Source organism: Diabrotica undecimpunctata, chromosome 7 (genome assembly GCF_040954645.1).
Source record: "Diabrotica undecimpunctata isolate CICGRU chromosome 7, icDiaUnde3, whole genome shotgun sequence".
Taxonomy (NCBI): domain Eukaryota; kingdom Metazoa; phylum Arthropoda; class Insecta; order Coleoptera; family Chrysomelidae; genus Diabrotica; species Diabrotica undecimpunctata.
Window position 1 is genome coordinate 1,780,172 of NC_092809.1, and position 11,085 is coordinate 1,791,256.

Genomic DNA, 11,085 nt, shown 5'->3' on the forward strand with positions numbered 1-11,085 from the left:
TATTGAAGAAGAAATTGTTCTATCCCCAAATTCACAACCTAATCGTCGAGTTTTTGCTGTAGTAGACAAAAAAAAGGCCAACCAGATATACTTGTCAAAAATGCCCAAAATTTTTATGCTTAGAACACGCAAAATGCATTTGCTCCGACTGCCTACAGGATGGTATTTCCGAAGAGAGCAGCGAAGATTGACTTATTTTGATTCATTCGTGTATCTACTTTGCTCATCTCAAATATTTGTTTTTTATTTAGTCTTTGTTTGATATCTTAAAATAGTTTTGTATTTGTTTAATTTGTGTGCAAATGTTTTTTTTATATCTATTTTAATTACATATTTAAACAATCGATAAATTCTCAGACCATTTTTCCGAAAATATTTGTTTTTTGGACCTTTTCTAAATTTGCGGACTGCTATAGTCCGACGTTATATTTCGTGTATCATCATATCACGTTATCACTAAAACGTTGATAATAAGAGATATTTTTGTATATTTAATCAATATAATAAGATTCTCAATGTAATCACGAATACATTTTTTTTTTATTATAATACCATGTTGACTCCTATGAAAGCTCCAGCAGCTGCGTATGTTTGTCGTATTTTTAGCTCTGTTTGAGAAATTTGAACTCTATGGTTAACGTTATGGAAATTATAATAACAAGTGCCGTCAGTCAATATCCGTCTATATGGGCAAAAGCCACAATTTTGCCTTTTTTAAAATCCAGAAAGCCTCGACTTGATCCAGAATCATACAGACCTATCTCTCTAACATGTGCCATGGCTAAATTAATGGAGAAAATAGTCAATGCTTGGCTTATGTGGACACTGGAAAAATCTCATTTCTTCTTACCAGAGCAAAACGGCTTCAGACGTAATCGGTCAGCAATGTACAATATCGTAGACTTACAAAGTGATGTCCAAGAAGCGTTAGCAATGAATCAAATGTGCATAGCTATTTTCTTCGATATAAAGAAAGCCTTCAATACGTGTTGGAGATTCAACATCATTAAAAAATTGCACGCATCCAATATTAGAAGACACTGCTTAGCCTATATCGAAAATTTGTTAAAAGACTTTTCTTTCCAAGTAAGAGGTAATAACGTTTATTCTGATTTTTATACTGCAGAAAACGGTACTCCACAAGGCTCAGTACTTAGTCCTACCCTATTCCTAGTTGCCATAAACAACATATTAAACAAATTACAGAAACCTCTCAAAGCTCGCCTCTATGCTGACGATTTAGTGGTATACATTAAAGGAGCGCAAAAAGAATCTATGTGCAGAATAGTACAGACATTTTTAACCCAACTAGATGATAGGACAGCTAGTACAGGCTTCGAATTCTCCGTTACAAAGACAACTGGTATGGTGTTTACGAAAAAATCATGCATTACACCAGTCCTTTATCTTCACAACAGCATTATTCCCTTCCAAAACTCCGTAAAATTCCTTGGTATGTGGCTGGATCAAAAACTTCCTGGAAAAAGCACATACAACATTTGGCGCTAACATGCAACAAAAGACTCAATTTGCTTAAAACCGTATCAAATCGTTTCTGGGGTTCCGACTTCTCTACACTACTCCTTCTATATAAAACACTAATTAGATCCAAACTCGATTACGGTTCAATTGTTTATGCCTCCGCAACCAAGAGTACCCTAAAACCATTAGATACAATCTACAATGCTGCACTTCGGATCGTTCTCGGAGCTTTTCACACTTCACCCATAGAAAGCTTACATTCCGAAACTGGAGAACCATCATTGCAGTATAGGCGGGCACTTTTAACACTTTCACACGCTTCTTCTGTAGCTGCTAATAAGGATCATCCACTCTTCGAAAATACTTTTTCTAAAAATAATCTTGACTTTATCTTTAATAAACCTCGTACTGGAAAACCTTATTACACACGAGTATGATCAATTCTGAATAATTTTGACACAACAATCAACACCTCTTTAATAGAGTTGTCCAAATAATGCAATAACAACATAATAATCAAAAACAAACTAAATGAGATTCTTGAACGAGACTACCTTAACTGCACAAACATCTTTACCGATGCATCTAAATCTACTGATGGCATTGGTTGTGCTTTTATTACTCCAACGTCTACTTTCAAATTTAAGCTACCGCCTAGCTCAAGTGTTTTCACCGCTGAACTGTTTGCTTTGTACCGTGCCCTAAAACATGCAAACCTCTCAATAATTTCAAAACCTCTGTTTCTCACTGACTCGCTCAGCTCTCTTCTTGCAATACAGCATCTGTATCCTAAACAGTCATTGGAGCAACTAATAAAAACTGAACTAGAAATCGCCCAAAAGAACCACATAATCCCATCGCATATAGGAATTATCGGCAATGAAGAGGCAGACAGTAGTGCTCGTGATGCAGCAACAAGTGCGGAATCTGAATTAGTGCGTGAGAGTGTGTGTAAAGATCTCAAATCGTTTTTTAAACAAAAAGTGATGGGTCAGTGGCAGCGCGAATGGTTTCTATCGCAATCTAAATTAATATCGCTAAAACCAGATACACGACAGTGGAAAACTAGTGCTAGCACACGGTTTATTCAAACGGTTCTAACGCGCCTACGTATAGGACACACTAAGATAACACACTCGTATTTACTTTCGGCCAGTGAACGCCCGCTGTGCGACCTATGTGTTATGCCTCTTACCGTCGTCCATTTGTTAATCGAGTGTCCAAAATACCATAGAGAACGTTCCATAAACAATATACCAAATACTCTACCAGATTTATTAGGAGAAAACTGCCACGTAAAAAACTTATTAAATTACCTAAGGTCAATTAATATCTTGTATCAGATTTAAAGTTTTGTTTACTGAGTAATGCCGCTAATAACCTTTTGGTGGATGCGGCAATATTTCTTCTTAATAAAAAAAAAGTACCGTCAGTTTGTATAAATTCTGACCTGAAATGATTTGACCGTAAAAAATAGTATAGATACAAAAAGATGCTCCAGTCATCAGAGAAGAAAATGTCAATAAGCCTCTAAAAATCATACGAACAAGATAAATTTTACTCTGAATGTCCAACCCTCGTATAAGGGGGTAGGGAGGGGGGTGGAGGAAAAACGTCGATTTACCAAGGAGAACGTCAATTTACCAAGGAACGTGTCGATTTCCACCGCCGTGGAAATAATGTTTAAAATAAAAAATATAGCTGAGATAATTTTGATTAAAAATGTTAAGTAATACGTCTTGTATAGAACGAACTGTTCTCTTTGAAACAATGCTTGAAGCGACCGGCGATTTGGACTGTCAATACCCTTACAAAAGCTTTAATTTTTAATGATTTTCCCCAATAAGCAAACTTCCCAATATGATATTTACGTCTTCGCTTGTATTGTTAAATTCGGATTTACCTTCCAACTAGAGTTTATTTTTATACAGTTTAAAGTTACTTCATAGAGGAATCTATTCCTGACTTTGTCAACACATCTAGTTAACGTAACCATGTGTACAAAAAGAAACCGATCACAGAAATACATTTCCAAGAAGTACATACTTCTTTATCAAAGTTGCACAATGGTTTCGAATACGTACGGATCCTTTGAAGATGCATTTCAGGTAAGAAAAGCATTCTTTTCTACAAACATGCGATATCTAGTATACCGGAAACTTGTGTAAAATTTGTATAAAAATATCTTTCACATATTGGATGCTCGTTTTCCAGTTAATATTGGTTTAATACATAGACGTACATTCAACTTCAGTACTGTGACGAGAAACTCTTTTGCGCAATAAAACTCAGGTTTAATTTAAATAAAAATATATTCGAAACAAATAAATAACACATTAAAATTTTATTCTAAATAATATGTACAAAAATTAAATCCTACGAAGGTGGTGTTGATGCACAGCTCCATACCTGCGAAAAATAAAATATAATTAATACAAAAACCAAACAACAATACGGTTTTTCAATACACTCTCTAACGAAAAGGGATGGTCTAGGTAAGAGGTCAATGACTAATTAACCCTTAGGCACGGAACGGATCTATCTCATACTAACACTCTAAAAGGTACGGTACGTATAGTTTCCGGCACGTAGCGTTTCCACTCCAGCAATTAGGCTGCGCGTTCACATTTTCATACATAGAAAGTTTCAGTTTGGTTCGGTGAAGATATGATCTTACTTTTCTGGATAAGAATTATGTGCAATTGCTCTTCTACTTAACGAGAAGAATGAAAAACTGTGTTAAAAAGAAGGTTTGAAGTACATCCCATGCTAAGAGAAAGGAAGAAGGAATGTGAATACTGGACTTTATACAGAGAATTAATTGATGACGATGAAAAATATTACGGATATTTTAGAATCAATAGGATTCAGTTTAAATATGTTTTAAATTTAATTTCACCTTCAGTTAAAAAAACAAAATACTATATTTAACGAAGCCATACATATCAAACCCAAAAGTATTTTTAAAAAGAAGAGGTATCACTTCCGTACGCAAGTTCTAATTGTTTATCACTTCCGTGATTAATTGTCACAAAGCAATAAAAACACATGCATAAATGACAAAATAGCCTCGAAAATTATTTTTTTAAATACTGTGTATAAAAATCAAACAAATACCTAAATAAACAACGGGGGGAAAACGACGGACATCTAATTCACATTATCCTTATCAACCGGTTACGTTTCTCTTAGCATTGGATGTACTTCAAACCTTCTTTTTAACAGTTTTTCAGTTTTTTATTCTTCATCGTTAAGTAGAAGAGCAATTGCACATAATTTAGTCGAGAAAAGCGAGATCATATCTTCACCGAACCAAACTGAAACTTTCTATGTAAGAAAATGTAAACGCGCAGCCCAATTGCTGGAGTGGAAACGCTACGTGCCGGAAACTATACGTGCACGATAATATGCCGCGACCTTTAAAACCATTTAAATTATATTTTTCGGAAACTAAACGCTATGTGCTGGAAACGCAACGTGCACGATAATATGCCACGACCTTTAGACCGGTAAAGACCGGAGCGGTTGGCCTTCAGTCAACACCTTAAGGCCAGTGGAGTTGTTCGCAGATTAACACTCACAGATGGAGAGTGGATAGTACTCACAGATGATTCAATAAACACCCAGTGTACGCTGTTTATACCATTGCTGGTCCTCCACCACGCATCAATGGAAGTGGAACTTGCGATGGGAGTGCTTGTGTACAGAGCGGTGGTAAGCCGTCGACGAAAGCTAGCGATGCACATCGTTACAATTCCTTCTCTCTGAGAAAAAAATATAGCATACATATTTTTGTGACGTGGTTCCTACAACGGTGTGATCCTATCAACGGTGTGTTCTTTGCCGGTCTATGTAAATTGGTCTCGGATGACTGTAAGAAGATGCTCTTCTCTGTAGATATTGGACATGATCCCATCAAATCAATTAGGACATTGTGCCAAGGCTTGTCTGTAGTGGATAGACACATTTTTCTGCTGACTACATCTGCGACGGTTTATACTTACAGATTTTCTTTATAATTTCTAATATAGCGCGCTATTTAAACAAAGCTAGACCAGAATTTTCGCTGTATTCGACAAATGGTTATCGCAATTCATAACTGGCCTGCTGCTATGCCGTTCCTTTTTGGTTTGGTTTTTATTCGGGTCTCATTCGGTTTATATTCGGGTTAGGTTCTTTTTCGGTTCTTTATTGGATTCCGCTTTGGTTCTTCTTCGGATTTGGTTTCTACTTGGGTCTTATTCGGATTAGTTCCTTTTTCGATTTTTCTTTGGATCTGGTTCCTATTTAGACCTTATTCGGTTTTTGTCAGAACTCTGATATCTATAAAAAAAAATCAATAAAGAGTTCAAAGAAATCCAAAAATTAAATAGAGAACAAGAAAACAGAAAGTTAATACAACAAGAAAAGTTATCACGCCAACAGCGAGCCAAGGCAAGGCTCATAATGGAATTCTTCTGAACTACAAAGTAGAAGTACTGAAAAGGTGGTAGAAACACTTTAGTATGCTACTTAAAGGAGAAAGGAGAGCTGAATGTATTAATAATATAGAACTAGAACAGGAGTAAATTGAACTACCAACTTTGGAAGAAATGAATTAAGCAATTCAGTCTCTGTCCAAAAGCAAGTCACCTGGAACAGACAACCTACCTGCAGAAATCTTTAAATGTGGCAATCAAATATTTGCAACCTTTCGCAACCTAATTCTTTCACAAACTATTAATACAGGTATGGCAAGAACTCACTTTACCAGACGACTAAAATACTGGAATTATATGCTTTATATTCAAACAAAGAAACGTGGAAACTGTTCAAACAGAGGGATTTCCTTCCTTAAATAAACGACTGCCACAGTATATTGACAATATAATAAGATCCTACCAAAGAGGCTTGTTGACAAATAGATCTAGTTGGCCACATATCATCCATAAGACAAATATTAGAAAAAATGACAAAGTACGCCATAGACTACCATTATATCTTTGTAAATTTTAAGGCAGCTTACGATACTGCTGACAAAACCCAATATTTGATTATGATTAAATTTGGAATACCAAAAGGATTAGCAGAATGAACTAAAATGACACTAAGGAAATAAGAACAACAAGTGGCGAATCAGAACTTCCTTTATGTCTACCTACAGAGTATTCAATGGGAAGGATATTTATTTAGGATAGAAGAAATCAGGCTTGCAAAAAAAACTGTTGAATGCAAGAATGCAGGGTAAAAGACCTATTGGAAGGCCAAGAAGGAGATAGGAGGAAAATGTGGATAAAGACGCCAGAAATCTCCTTGGCAGTCGATCGTGGAGGAGAATGGCTACACATCGTAACAAATGCAGAGGTTTGATGAGAAAGATCAGGGCTCAAATTGGCTCGATACATGGAATGGATGGATGATAATGAGAAAAGTTGAATGTAAAGAGCTGGTACAATGGGATCTTTCAGAACTATTTACAACTAAAAGAGAAATTCGCCAGAAAGATACGTTATTGTTCTTTCTTCAACCGACCGTTATAAAAAGTTATGACAGATTCGGAAATAAACTTAACGGGTACGATATGGGAAAACATGGGCAATGACAACTCGAGATTTAGAGTTCATACTAATATTTGACAGAAAAGTATTGAGGTATTGAGTCTGTTAAAAAGGCGATATGTTTTCGAACTTTATAGACTTTTTGGTTATACAGATATTGTTAGCCATGTTACGCGAATAAATGAAACTGATCCTGCTTTAATAACCTTGCTTAATAGGCATGTCAGAAGAAAAAGAAGGTAGCGACCTAAACTCACATATCTGGACGATGTGCAGGATGATTAAGGGCATTAGAGTAAGGGGATGAAGAAGATAGACATTCAATTGGAAAGGTTGGAAGAATGTTTTGAGTCGTGGCTGACAAAAGGCTGTAGCCCCAATTAATGATAGTGGTATATCTATGCTAGTTCTGTGGAGTATTTTCAATATAGCTTGCATTATCGCTTAACATTAATAAAACGTTGTCGCATGGTATGCATTCCGGCAGAAAAAAAACTTATCTGGAATAAAACGTGTTATGTTCAAATTGTTGGTTCTCTCTAACTGCTTTGACACAATAAGGTAAGATTTATTTTTTACATTTTTCGTGTAAAACCCCTATCACCTAATGTGCCAATGTTTCAATTATGAAACAAATAGGTAATTATAAAACAAGTTTTCGAATTTTTTTTATGGTCTCATCTTAGCTAATCTTAATATAGTTTTTTCTTATTTTTACCGAGAATGTTAATTTTAAAATATTTCTGCAAATATGAAGTAAAAGTGACATTGTTCACTTTTGAAATTGGAATTATCGAAGCTCTTTTTGCTCAGTTTTTCGAGTCAATAAGCACTGTAACATTGTCAATTTCCATTCTGAATTGGACAATTTTTTATAAGAACAAATCTGAAACAAAAATCCAAAGTTTATGCACACGTTTTTTTACCAACACATGCGTTGACAATGATTTGCATTGGTCTAAAAATAAAAATAGTTACAACTTTAGAGAAAGCTTGAGAAAATACTTTGTTTTGTGATAATTGTTTAATTTAATACTTTACCTTAATCATCATTCTGGCTTTAGAACCCTGCGTGGGTCCTAGGCTCCTCAAGAATTTCTCTTAAGTCGTCCCTATCCATCGCCATTCTCCGCCAAGCACGTATTCCCATATTTCTCATGTCTTCATTGATGTTATCAAGGAACCTTGTTCTGGGCCTTTCTCATATTCTCTCACCAATGGCTCTATCAAGGAGCGTTTTTCTAATAAATTTATCTTAATAAATATGTTCTACGATATCATCCTGATATATTCTATAAAGTTCAAAGTTATATCGTCTTCACCACACTCCATTGTCATTCACTACTCCATAGATTCGCCTTTGTACTTTTCTTTCGAAACATCCTTACATGTTTTTATTATTTTTTGTTAGAGTCCAGGTTTCTGAACCATACGTTAGCACTGGGCGTATTGTGGACTTAAGGAGGAGATTGAGCCCGAAATAGCATCTGTTGGCCGTGCAAATTCTGCAGTTTATCTCTGCGGTACTATTATTTTAAGTGTTATGGAGCGCTCCCAGGTATACAAATTCGTTCACTGCTTCGATGACGTCGTTTTCTATAACAAGTGGTCGTAATATTTGTGATTGCTTGCTTATTTTCATATACTTCGTTTTATTGGTGTTTATTATTAAACCCATTTTTGTATCTGATTCTTTTAATGCTACATACGCCTTTCGTACAGCGTTTTCCGTTTCCCCAACAATATTGATATTATTAGCATAAGCCAGAATTTGGACTGATTTATTATATATTGAACCAGTGATTGTGATTTGTGACATACGCATTACTTTTTCCAGAGCCAGATTGAACAGTATACAGGAGAGAGGGTCCCCCTGACGCAGCCCGTTATTTGTTTTAAAAGGTTCAAATAGTTCTCCCTGAATTCGTACTCTACATTCAACTTTTTCAAGAGTTAGTTTTGTTAAATTTACCAACTGATTTGGTATTCCTAGCTCTTTGATTGCCGTAAACATTTCTCTTCTATTCTTTGAATAGAAGACTACAGACTACACTACGACTACAAAGCAGTCGTAGACTGCTTTGTAGTTTATAAATATGTGATGAGTACCAATGCCATATTCCAGTGTTTTTTCCAAAATTTGTTTCAGGGTTGCAATCTATTGAATTGTAGATTTACTACCTCTAAAACCAGCCTACTATCCATACGGTGACCTACTACTGTGGAAAATATTTCGTACGCTGTATTTGGAAGCGTAATTGTTCTGTGGTTAGAGTATTTAAAGATATCTCCTTTTTTCTGTGTGGGGCAAAGTATTTCAATATTCCAATCATTAGGGAGGTATTTCGTGTCCATATTTCCTTTATAAGCTGCGGTAATGCCATTATGTTATCATGGCCACCTTCTTTATATAGTTCATGTCGTAGATTATCTTTTATTAAGAGTTTACCTTAAACATTTTATTAAAATAGCAATTAAGCCCAAAATTCAAAGAAACAGATTTTATTACTCGGGAAATTTGAATGAACTATTTGGAGAAATTGTCGACACATTTAAATAATATTGGCATTACATATTTGTGTTATAAAAATATGCAGATATATGCAATTTATTATAAAAATTAACTGTATACACAATATATATGGCAGATATACAAAAAATGCATTTAATATATATTATTCCGATGTGGACTTACAACCCTTTGCTTTTGACGTTTTAAACCGTTTTCAACCATCTTCCGCACGACACTGAATCAACATCTTGTCGAAAACTCCGATTTCATGTTATTGTGATATCAGAGTAAACGATTGGAAATTGAATTTAGCAAATATATGAATTTTGATCGGTTGTATGGCATAAGATAAAGCTGCATTTTTGGAGGCGACCGAGCTGGGAGTGGACGTGCATAGCAAACTTTTGCAACTTTGTCGGCAACGATATGCATGAAATAAATAACTTTAAACGGAATATTCAGATTTTATTGAAAAATATTGCTGAAATATTAAAATGAAATTTGTTCTTCAACTTAAATTGAATATTTATTTTCGGTTGTCCTAGAAAAGCCAAACGTTTATTTTATAAACTAACGTAATGGAAGTTCAGGAGAGCACATACACTGAAAAAAAAATATTTAAATTGTCGGGTTATTTTACATACTTAAGTAAATAGCATAACAATACAATTAATATTTGCTTGTTTTATTACAGCAGCAAAAGGACGACGAAAAAACGCAAAGTTGATTCTTAGTGTCGAGTTTTTAAGGAAGAACAGTCAGTGTGCCTTATTTGTAATGATCAATTGCAGATTTTAATGACTTTACTTTGTCTGGACACTTCTTTAAAAAACATGAAAATACAAAATATAAGCATTGACAACCTTAATGATAAAGTGGCACAACTAAAAACATATGAATTTGCAGAAAACGCAAAAAACGTTTCTATAATTACGGTTATCTGTGTTGTATTATTGTGGCTGTCGAACCTATAATACTTGTAAGAAAATACTTTTCACCGCAAGAAACCTTATTGTTTTCAATGTAATCTGTGCAAATTTTGATGTAATAATTGTGTTATAATTTAATTTTTGATAGTTTTATATTGTACCCTCTTTAATGACAGATTAGAGGTTACACAAAGAACGGTACTAGGCTCAGGCTTCAGTTTGGTAGAGGTATCTTGGTCGGGGCTCTTATTACAGCTCAAATATAAAGAATCAGTTAGAGAAGTACTGAAGATACAGGGACGAGAAGTTAGAAGATAAAGAGAAGAGATGTTAGAAGATAAGAGAAGGGAAATATTTGGGCACCACACTATTTTTAGAGGAACATGGAAACCTTAAGACATATAGAATAAGATAACAAGAAAGGTAAGGTACAGTTAAGATACTCACGCGAGAATAAAGTAAACCGTGAGAGAAAAAGGTATTATGATGGTGCGGTACACACTTTATATTTCGACACATATACACTGTTTATATGATAAAACAAATAATAATATAAATCAATAAAAATGCCTGAAAGAGATACACCATGCACAAAAATATAAATTTATATCATAACAAAAAAATA